The sequence below is a fragment of the Ornithorhynchus anatinus genome, unplaced genomic scaffold (assembly GCF_004115215.2).
Source record: "Ornithorhynchus anatinus isolate Pmale09 unplaced genomic scaffold, mOrnAna1.pri.v4 scaffold_658_arrow_ctg1, whole genome shotgun sequence".
NCBI lineage: Eukaryota > Metazoa > Chordata > Mammalia > Monotremata > Ornithorhynchidae > Ornithorhynchus > Ornithorhynchus anatinus.
This window is the reverse complement of record NW_024396905.1, coordinates 112,284-122,512: the sequence shown is the minus strand read 5'-3', so window position 1 is coordinate 122,512 and position 10,229 is coordinate 112,284. Positions and strand designations below refer to the sequence as shown.

At 47.2% G+C, this 10,229-nt stretch overlaps 1 long non-coding RNA gene across 1 annotated transcript; it reads left to right on the top strand.

Annotated features, from left to right (window-relative positions):
• The first annotated feature begins 2,223 nt into the window (after positions 1-2,223).
• On the top strand, positions 2,224-5,819 carry LOC120638206. The gene is made up of 4 exons (XR_005659735.1): positions 2,224-2,320; positions 2,742-2,805; positions 4,543-4,639; positions 4,918-5,819. It is a non-coding gene; the product is annotated as an uncharacterized LOC120638206 (long non-coding RNA).
• The last annotated feature ends 4,410 nt before the right edge of the window (positions 5,820-10,229 follow it).

The following is a 10,229-nucleotide window of genomic DNA, read 5'->3' as shown; positions in this document are numbered from 1 at the left end:
TGTTTTCCAGGATTAATATGAAATGAATTGATTCCCACATGTTTTGCCCTGGTCTTCCTCACACAGAGGCCACAACCATGGGGATACCATATTGGCCCCTTAGACTTCAGTGGACGTTGACAGATTGGGAAGGTGTCAAAATATATTTTTACAAAATGACTTCTTCCCTGCAGAGGATGTATTGCAGGAATCTGGGGTGCCTCTTGCCTGAAAACCATGTCCTTCCTTGGCACCAAGCCAATTGGGGAGCTAGTTGTCTATGGCAGGTCCCAGTCTTGTGACCTCAGAGGCCACTTCCAGAAGCTCACACTCCTGGCTGTCCTGGGCCAGTTGGGCTTCCTTGAAGCAAAGGAACAACACTGTTTCTTTGGGGGTCGTGGGTCTGACAGGGACAAGAGGAAGTATACACAATTTCTTTGGACGGCAGATATTTGTCGGCGACTAGGGCAGCATTTAGGCTGCAGGCAAGATTCCCCAGTGGCTCTGAACGAGATTGTTTCAGGAGATACACAATTCCTTATCCCAGTCTCACCCTGCAGAAGACGAGTGCACCCGTCTGCTATCAGGGATCGAGTGGCGGGACATTTTTCCTCGAATCTGGAGGCAGCACGGTCACTTTGCATTACAGGTTGCTCCACAAAGACTTGGACATCCCTGGCCCCTCAGCCAAGCTCACTGCGGTGGCTCTGGTGCTGTTGTTTTCAGAGGAGTTGAGCCTCAAGGACAGCCCTTATTTGGCTGGACCAAGTTAATGACAGTTTCTTTGGATATGCGTGTTGGATGGAGACGTGGGCAGCCCTGATGGTGCAGTGAAGCTACGTTGGTGTCCCTGGATGGGGATGCCCCTATTCCTTTCCCCGATCTTGCAACACAGAAGACAGTGCTGCGTTTCTAGGATCAGGGAGAGAGGGACGGAAGAGTTTGCCTTTGGTGAGAGTGGCATCACCCTCGCTTTCTTGGCTGGTTGTTAGGCAGAGACTTGGACAATGCTGTGCCTGACATCAAGCTATCTATAGGGCTCCTTTATCACTGTTTTCCAAGACGATGAAACTCGAGGGCTTTCCCTGTTTCTTTGCAGCAAGGGAATGACATGGTTTCTATGGATGTGAGTGTTGGACATCCACTGTCAATATTCAATGTCTTGATGCCGTATTCTTGAAAATCCCCTCCCTCTCCGCCGTCCACACCCAAGGACTCAAAGAAGAGATTTGGGCACTCTAACCTGACTGGCAGTTGCTGTGAAGGCTCTAGTATTGCTTTTGGCAAAGATGCTGGGCCTCTCTCTGGTCTCTGAGCTGGAAAATGGGATGGATCCCTCAAGTGGTGACCCAACCTCGCATACACAGATATCACCAGCAGGTGAGGACAGTAGAGACTGTCAACATAAAACAGGGTGGTATCGTAGTGGCCTTTCACGGGGGTATGTATGGCAGAGACTTGGACGTGCCTTTCCCTGAAGTCCAGCGACGGACGCCGTATTGCCCAAGATTCACATGGAATCCGTTGGCTGCCACAAGTCTTTATCTGTGCCTCGCTCGCCCAGAGGCTACTGACGGTTAAAGGCGGCCTCATCATATGACACGTGATCGTCGGGAATGTGATGGGGTAAGTTTGGATTTCTAAATTCGTATTGAAAATCTAGTTTGGTTTAAATCTAGTTTTGCAAAAATATGTTTCTCTACCCACGGCAGGAGGTATGTTCGAGATCTGGGTGCTCTCTTGAATGAAGCCCAGTTACTGTGTGTTCCACAAGACAAAATGTGAAGTTTATGAGCTCTCACTAGTCTTGACCCCAGGGTTCCTCACCCAGAGGCTCCTGCCCTTTGCTCACCCTCAGGGTTTCCAAGGAATAATAATAATAATCCTAATAATTACGGTATATGTTAAGCACTCACTATGTGCCAAGCAGTGTACAAAGCGCTGGGGTGGATACGAGCATATGGGGTTGAACAATCCCTGTCCCACGTCGGGCTCACAGACTTAATGTCCATTTTACAGATGAGGGAAATGAAGCCCAGAGAAGTGAAGTGACTTACCCAAGGCCACATGGCAGACCAGTAGCAGGGCTGGAATTAGAACCCATGACCTTCTGTCTCTCAAGGCCATGCTCCATCCACTATGCCATGCAGCAGGGAAGGACTTTGGGTTCTTGGATGGTGCATGATTGCCAGGGACCCCAGCAGCCTTGATCCTTCAGCAGATCCTTCAGCAGATCCTTCAGCCTGGCACCCGTGACTGAAGATGAGTTTTGTGGGAGCCACGATTCTCTATCCCGATCTCCTCATCTAGAAGATGGTGCCACATGTGTACAGGCAGGGATGTAAGTAGTGCATAATCCTCCTCAAATCAGGGAGGTGGCAAGGTGGGTTTTTTGGGCAGAGTTATTCAGCACAGATTAGGCACCACTTTTCCTCAATCCAACAAATTTGTTGCTCAAGAAATACTCCGGTTCTGGTGTTGTTTTCTGTGGGGTAGATGCTGTTTCGGACTAATGTTGATCCTCCACCTATTAGCTCGGTCTTCCAACCACAGGCGTCACTACCAACTGCATTTAATAGAGGCTTGAATGAAAAGAGGTTCTTTCTTGAAAAGTGGGTGTCATCCTAGTTGCTCTCCTTGGTGGGATGTTGGGCAAAACCTTGGACAGACCTCTGAATGCAGCCAAGGTAGTCCACGTGAGCCAAGACTAAGGGTGGGCTGTGGTGATTCCTAAAAGACTTTATCCTTCTTCTTCCTCATAGAGAGACCACGGTCACATGAAGGGTGCATTGTCTTCAAGGGCCCAAATGCACATCATGAAATCAGGTAAGTTCAAATTTCAAATGTCCATTCACAATTTAGAGCTTGGTTAAAAGAGAGTTTTGCCCAATTCCTGTTCTTTTGTTCCTTCCTGCGGTAAGGCGAATGGCAGGGATTTGGGCCTCTGGTTCCCAAAGTCAAGTTACACCATGTTAACGGAGATTACTGTGGAGGTTTTGGGCTCCACAGTGTCTCCATCTGGGTGTCTCCCACTCAGTGTCCACTTCCCGGAGGATCACCACTGGGACTTTAAAGGCCTGAATCTGCTCCCTTCAAGCAGATTCCCCTTTGTGTTGTTTCCTTTTTTTCCCCAAGGAAGGACTTCTAGAGATTGGAGCACCCTCTTTCCTGAATCCAAGGGATTCTTATCTCCCATAACTGAGTTGGCTCTGGTGTCGTGGTTTTCAAAGAAGCTGAACCTCCCTTAGGCTACGGTTGAAAATCTTCCCCCAGAGATGTCACTGGCCAGTGCCTTCAGACAACCCTTTACAGGCTTCACAGACTTCCTCAAAATGGGGTGGCATCAGAGTGACTTTTCCACAGTGGGATGAACGGCTGAGAACTGGTCACACCTTTCCCCGAGTTCCGGTGACACTGTGTTTCCCAAGATGAATGGGAAATTTGTTCGTTCGTTCATTCATTCATTCATTCATTCATTCATTCATTCGGTCCACTGTATTTCTTGAGCGCTTTCTGTGTGCAGAGCACTGTACTATGCGATTGGAAAGTACAGTCCAGCAATAAAGAGAGAAAATCTCTGCCCACACCAGGTTTACAGTCTGGGTGGGGCGGGGCGGGGGCGGGGGCAGACATCCAAAGAAGTAAAGAGGAATCCGTACAAATAAATGCAATTAGAGATCTATGCACATGAAAACAAGTAAGGAGGTATCAATATAAATAAATACAGTTATAGATCTTTACATATAACCATCTATACATATGTGCTGCGGGGCGGGGAGAGGTGGGGAGGGGCAAAGGGAGCAAGTCGAGGCGACGAGGAAGGGAGGGGGAGCTGAGGAACAGGGGGGCTTAGTCTGGGAAGGTCTCTTGGAGGAAGTTAGGGCTTTGAAGAGGACGAGAGAGCGTTTCGCAGATCTGATGGTTGTCCTAGGCATTGATACGTGTCCTCCCCTCCGGGAGGCCATGGCCAAATGCGTACAGTCACATAATAATGATAATGATGGTATTTGTTAAGCTATTACTATGTGCCAGGCCCTGTTCTAAACTCTGGTGTAGATACAAGCTAATCAGGTTGGACACAGTCCGTGTCTCAAATAGGGCTCAGGGTCTTAATCCCCATTTCACAGATGAGGTAACTGAGGCCCAGAGAAGCGAAGTGATTTGCCCAAGGTCACACACCAGACAAATGGCAGATCTGGGATTAGGACCACATCATTCTGACTCCCAGGCCCGTGCTCTAGCCACGAGGCGATGCTGCTTCCCCTGGCCAGAGACCGGGATGTCCTCCAAGTCGTCAGGTTAGTTTGACTTCCTAAATTTACCTGAAAAATCTCAAGTTTTGTGAAAATAGGTTTTATCCTAAATTTTTCTGGTTTCCACAACCCAAGGTATGTTAGAGATCTGGGCAGTCTCTCATCTAAAACCTGGTTACTCTCCTTTAACTGAGGCTTATTGTGGAGTGAGTGGGCACCTACTGGTCTATAACTCAGGGTTCCTGACCCAGAGGCTACTGCCAGATGGTCATCCTCAGGGTGTTCAAGGAATGGATGTGTTTCCTTCCAGCAGGGAAGGCGAGTGGTTTCTTGGAAGGCAGGAGTTTGCCATGGACAGAGGTGGCCCCGATCCTGGAGCAGAGTCAGCCCGGTGCCCGTGTCTGAAGGTGAGTTGGATGGCATGCCTGATACTTTATCCCGATCTGCTCATATAGATGACGGTGTCAAGTGTCTAGCGGCGAGGGATATAAGTATTGAATTTTCTTCCTTAAATCAGGGAGGGGGCATGGTGGCTTTTCCCGGAGGTGGATTCAACTCCCACTCCTCTACACAAGATATTTATTCCCCAATTCAAATTTTGGGAGTGACCATTTACAGTTCATAGCTTTGTTAGAAGACAATGTTGGACAATGTGTGTCGTCTGTTCTCTTCTCGTTTTGTGCAGGGATTTGGCCCTCTGTCCTGTGAAGCAAAGCTACCTTACATTAACCGAGATTATGGTGACTCTGAAATGTCTCCGACCCGATCTCTGCCAATGCAGAGGCCTCTGCCAGGAGGATCACAGTCATGGCTTTAGAGGACTAAATGCGCTTCCTCAAAGCCGGGAGGCAACATGGTTTCTGCTGTACCTCCTTCACCTGGTCCTGGATTTTCTCCTGTTCCGACGTCCTGGCCCCCCCTCCACCGCCTGGTCCCGATATTCCTCCTCCACCTGGGCCTAGCCCACTTCCTCTGCCGGGCGTTGCCCTCCACTTGTGCTTGGTCTTGGCCCTCCTCCTTGGCATGGTCCTGACCTTCATCCTCCTCCTGCTCCTTGTCGTCTTCCTTTACCTGCTCCTGCCCATCCTCCTACAACTTGTCCGGGGCCAGCTCCATGGCCTTTCTCCTCCACCTACTCCTGGTTCTTTCCCTCCCCCTGGTCTAGACCCTTCACATCTGATTGGTCCTGGCCCTTGTCCTCCACATCATCCTGCGCACCTTCTTTTGCCTGGTCCCACCCTTCCGCCTCCAGCTGTTACTGACCTTCCACTCCTGCCTGGCCCTAGAACTCCTCCTCTGCTTTTTCCTAGCCATCTTCCCTCCGGCTGGTCTTGGCTTTCTTCCTTCACTTGCTCCTCTGCCTGTTCCTGGCCCTCCTCCTCGGCCAGGAAGACCTTGCCTTCCTCCATCACCTGGTCCAGACCCTCCCCCTCTGCCTGGTCCTGGATCTCCACCTTGACCCGGTCCTTGCCTTCCTTCTCTTCCTCCGGGGCCTGGCCCTCCTCCTCTGCCTGGTACTGGACCCTCCGCCTGCTCCACCTGGACCCGATCTTCCTCCTCCACGTGGTGCTGGCCCTCCTCCTCTGCCTGGTCCTGGTCATCCTCCTCCGCCTGGTCCTGGCTCTCGTACCCTGTGAACTCCGTGAAATTTCAAATGTTCAGTTCCATGCACAACAGCAGTACTGTAACAGAAGCTATATGCACTGATCCTTGCCCCGCAGTCTTCAGCACAACAAGGGCCTAGTTCTTGCATGAGTCATTTTTCTTCTAGCCTGCTAAATGAGTGAATGTGTTGAGTGACTGTGCCCGTTCTCCATTCTGTACAAGTCTCTTGCGCTGAAAGCCTTTCTGCACAATGAGGTTCATGTGAAATAGTATTACTGAAAAAGAAGATGTGTACACCGATCTTGCACTGTGCTCCTGCTGCAGCCCAGCAGGAGTCTCCCGGGGGGTTTTCTACCTTGCGAGGAAGGCATTTTAAATTAGAAAGTTAATTGAACATGTGTTTCTCTCGATCTTTTCAAAGTCATTTGCATTTGAAACCTGTATGGCACAAGATGCCATACCCAACCCTAACTTTAGTCCAAGGACTATATTTACCCCTTACCCTCTTGCAAGCCCTAAACCTAGGTGTAAGCTAAACCCTACGATGGGTCCTTACCCTGAATCTAGGCAATGTCTTAACCCTAATCATAACCTTCCCCCTAGGATTAGCCCTACTCCTAACCCTCACATAGGCATAACCCTTTCTCCTAGCTGTAACTCTGATTCTAATCTTTAACCTAACCCAAACATTAACACTATGCCTAGACCTAGTCTTTGCCCTTAACCCTTATCCTTTCCTTATCCTTTTCTTATCCTTTCACTCTCGCAGGAGCCCTAGCCCTAACCTGAACCCTAATCCTATCCTGAATCCCAACCGTAGCTCTATATCTAACTCTAAATCCAAACCTAGTCTTACAGCTAACACCTATTCTAATTCTAACCTTAACCCCAAACTTAACCACAGTCTAACCTAACCCTAACCCTAACTCTAACTTTAACCCTAAACCTGGCCCTATACCTACACATAACCAGATCTCCAGCCTGCTCTCAAAATCCACCCCCTTCCCCTGTGTCTTCGACCTCAATCCCTAGCACCTTACCCCCTCCCTTACAGCCATCTTCAACTGTTAAGGCTAAGGCCAAAGAGCAAGGACCTGAGCAATGTACTAAGTGCTTGGAAAGTAAATTTGAGAGCAGATAGAAACAATCCCTGCCCAACAACAGGCCCACAGGCTAATGGGAAGCAGCGTGGCTCTGTGGAAAGAGCCTGGGCTTAGGAGTCATAGGTCATGGGTTCGACTCCCGTCTCTGCCTCTTGTCAGCTGTGTGACTGTGGGCAAGTCTCTTAACTTCTCTGGGACTCAGCTACCTCATCTGTAAAATGAGGATTAAAACTCTGAGCCCCACGTGGGACAATCCGATCACCCTGTATCCCCCCAGCCCCTAGAACAGCGCTTTTCACATATTAAGCGCTTAACAAATACCACCATTATTATTAATGGGGAATTTCGTGACAAGAACGATACTGCTGTTATCTACAGTGATGGGAAATTCAAGGGTAAGAGTTGATTCGGGCTGGAAAATAAAGAGTTCTGTTTCGGTAGTGTTAGGCTTGAGGTGACAGGAAGACAAACAAACTAGATCTCTTGAAGGCAGGAGGAAATAGAAGACTGCAGACAGTCAGCGAGATCAGGGCTATAGATGGAGATTTGAACAACATCCTCTTAGAGGTGGTAGTTGAAGCCATGTGATCAAATGAGTTTCCCAATGGAATGACTGTAGATAGTGACTCGAAGGGGACCCAGAACTCAATATCGAAAGAACCCCAGAGTTAAGAGTGGGAAGCAGAGGAGGAGCCCACGAAGGAGATTGAGACTGAGCAGCCAGAGAAATAAGAGGAGAACCTAGAGAGGACTGTGTCAGAGATGTCAAGATTGTTTAGTGTTTCCAGTAGAAGACTGTATTTGACAGTGTGGTAGGCAGCTCAGAGGTCAAGGAGGATTAGGATGTAATGGAGACTATGGAGGCTATCGTATTTGGCTAGAAGGAGATCATTGATGACTTTTGAGAGGACAGTTTCTGTGGAGTGAAGGGGATGGAAGTCAGATTGGAAGGGATCAAGGAGAGGAATTTGAGGCAGCATGTGTAATCATCTCGCTCAAGGAGTTTGCAAAGGAATGGTAGGAAGGAGATGGAGTGATATAACTGGGAGGAGTTGCGAGGGTCAAGGGAGGGGTTTTTTTTTAGGATGGGGAAGCATGGGCAAGTTTGAAGGTAGTGAGGAAGAAGCCATTGGAGACTGAATGTAGAGTTAATCTGTCTCTAACCCTAACTTTAGCCTTAGACCTAGCTCCAGCCCTAGCTCCAAACCTCACCCACACCCTAATCCTTGGCCTTGGCCTAGCTAGAACCCTAGCTGGAACCCTAACCCTAATCTTATAATACCAATTTTAGCCCTCATCCTAACAATAACCCAAACGTAAACTTCAGCATAACCCGGAACACAACCCCATACCGAAATCTAACCCTAAACCCATACCCTAGCCATTGACCTAACCTAAAGCTCAACACTATAACCTTAAATTTATAGCCTTAAATCGAAGCTTAAATGAAACCCCAACTTCAACCATCCCTACTCTAGCGTAGCCCAAATGTTAAACCTAACCATAACCATGAACTAGCCTTAGCTCTATATCTAACAGTAACCTTAACTTTGACTCTACGCTTAAACCCAGCTCTAGCCCTAACCCCAAGCCAATCCCTCACTGCACCCCTAACCATAGAAGTAGCTGGAAACCCAAGCTTAACCCTAACCTTAAACGTAAGCTTAATTTTAGCCAGAACCTTAACACTAACCCTAGACTTAACTTTACTTTTCATCCTATCCATTGCCTTATCCCCTACCCTGATTTTCATCTTACGGTGCTAGAGCATGTCAAGTGTGCAACCTTTCTGAAATGGAATGCTAAATGGGCTCTTTTGAAATTACAAATGTTCTGGGCTTTGTATTCTAGCAAACACCATCTATAGGATCCTCGTCTTTCAATATACATCCCAACTAGAGTCTAGTTTTTGGTATGCTTTTTTTTCTCCAAAAAAAGAAAATTGAGTGAATGTGTTTTTCTCCACTCTGCCACAGTCCTGGTGTTGAAACTCCCTCTAGTACCAAATGCCATACAGACTCTTGAAAGTGCAAGTCTTCCTTTCCACGTACTACAGAGTAACAAGAGATGTCTGCACTGATCCTTGCTCTGCAACGTATATCCCATCAACAGTTTGCAGTCTTCTGCAAGTCTATCTTTCTTCTGTCCTGCTAAGTGGACAAGTTAAGTGAATGTGTGATTCTGTCCATTCTGTCAAAGTTGATTCTCTTCACAAGACAGCATACTCAATGCCATAGGAATTTTGATACTAACAAGTTCAAGATTTTCAAAGAGCGCACATAGGTAGTGTGCTGAGCAGTTTGAGCCATTATCCTTAAAATGTATATAATCCTCTGGGAAGCGTCTCCCACTCATTCTGTGGGGATATATAAGTTAAAGATCAGTCACCACTTTCTAGCAAGGCAAGCGCGTTGAAACCCACCTGACACGAAATACCAAATGAGGTCTTCTTGAAATTTCAAATGTCCAGGTACAGTGGCAAGACAACAACAGAAGGTATCTGCACTTGATTCTTGCGCTGCATTGTATAGCTCATCAAGAGTCAGGTCTTCTGCGTATGTCGTTTTATTGTCTGTCTGCCTAAATAAGGACACTGAGTATAACTGTTTCTCTCCATTCCATAAAAGTCGCTTGCGGTGATACCCTTGGGGCACAAAATTCCATGTTGATGTCTTATTGAAATTTCAGGTGTTCTGTTCCACGTACAACAGCAATTCAGAAACCGAAGGTATCCACCTTGATCTGTGTCCTGCAGAGTACAGCCCACCAGGAGTCTTGTCTTCTGCATGTGAAGTTCTTTTTTCTTTTCAAAGAATTTCTTACTTAAAAAGGTTGAGATTAAGTGGTTCGTCTCCATTCTTTCAAAATCAAATGCCAAAGGGGAGCTTCATGAAATTTCAAATGTACAGTTTCATATAACAAAGTAGTTATTTTATATAATATATAGTACCATATATTATATATCAGTTGGCTTACACTGATCCAGTACAGGGCTCATCAAGAGTCTAGTCTTCTACATGTACCCAATTCATAATTTCCTGTTACGAAGTCAAGGTAAGGGAATGTGTGATCACTGTTTAAAGAAAATACCAGCTCAAAGGCTTTCTATTTCACTCTAAGTTGGCATTTGAGATCTTACATGAACCAAGGAAGAGAGTTGAATGAATGTGTGTTTCTCTCCATTGTGTCAAAGTCACTTAGGTGCATTGAAACTCCACTGGCACAAAATGCTCAATAGACATCTCTTGCAATTTCAAATATTCAGATCCATATACAACAGCAAGAACTT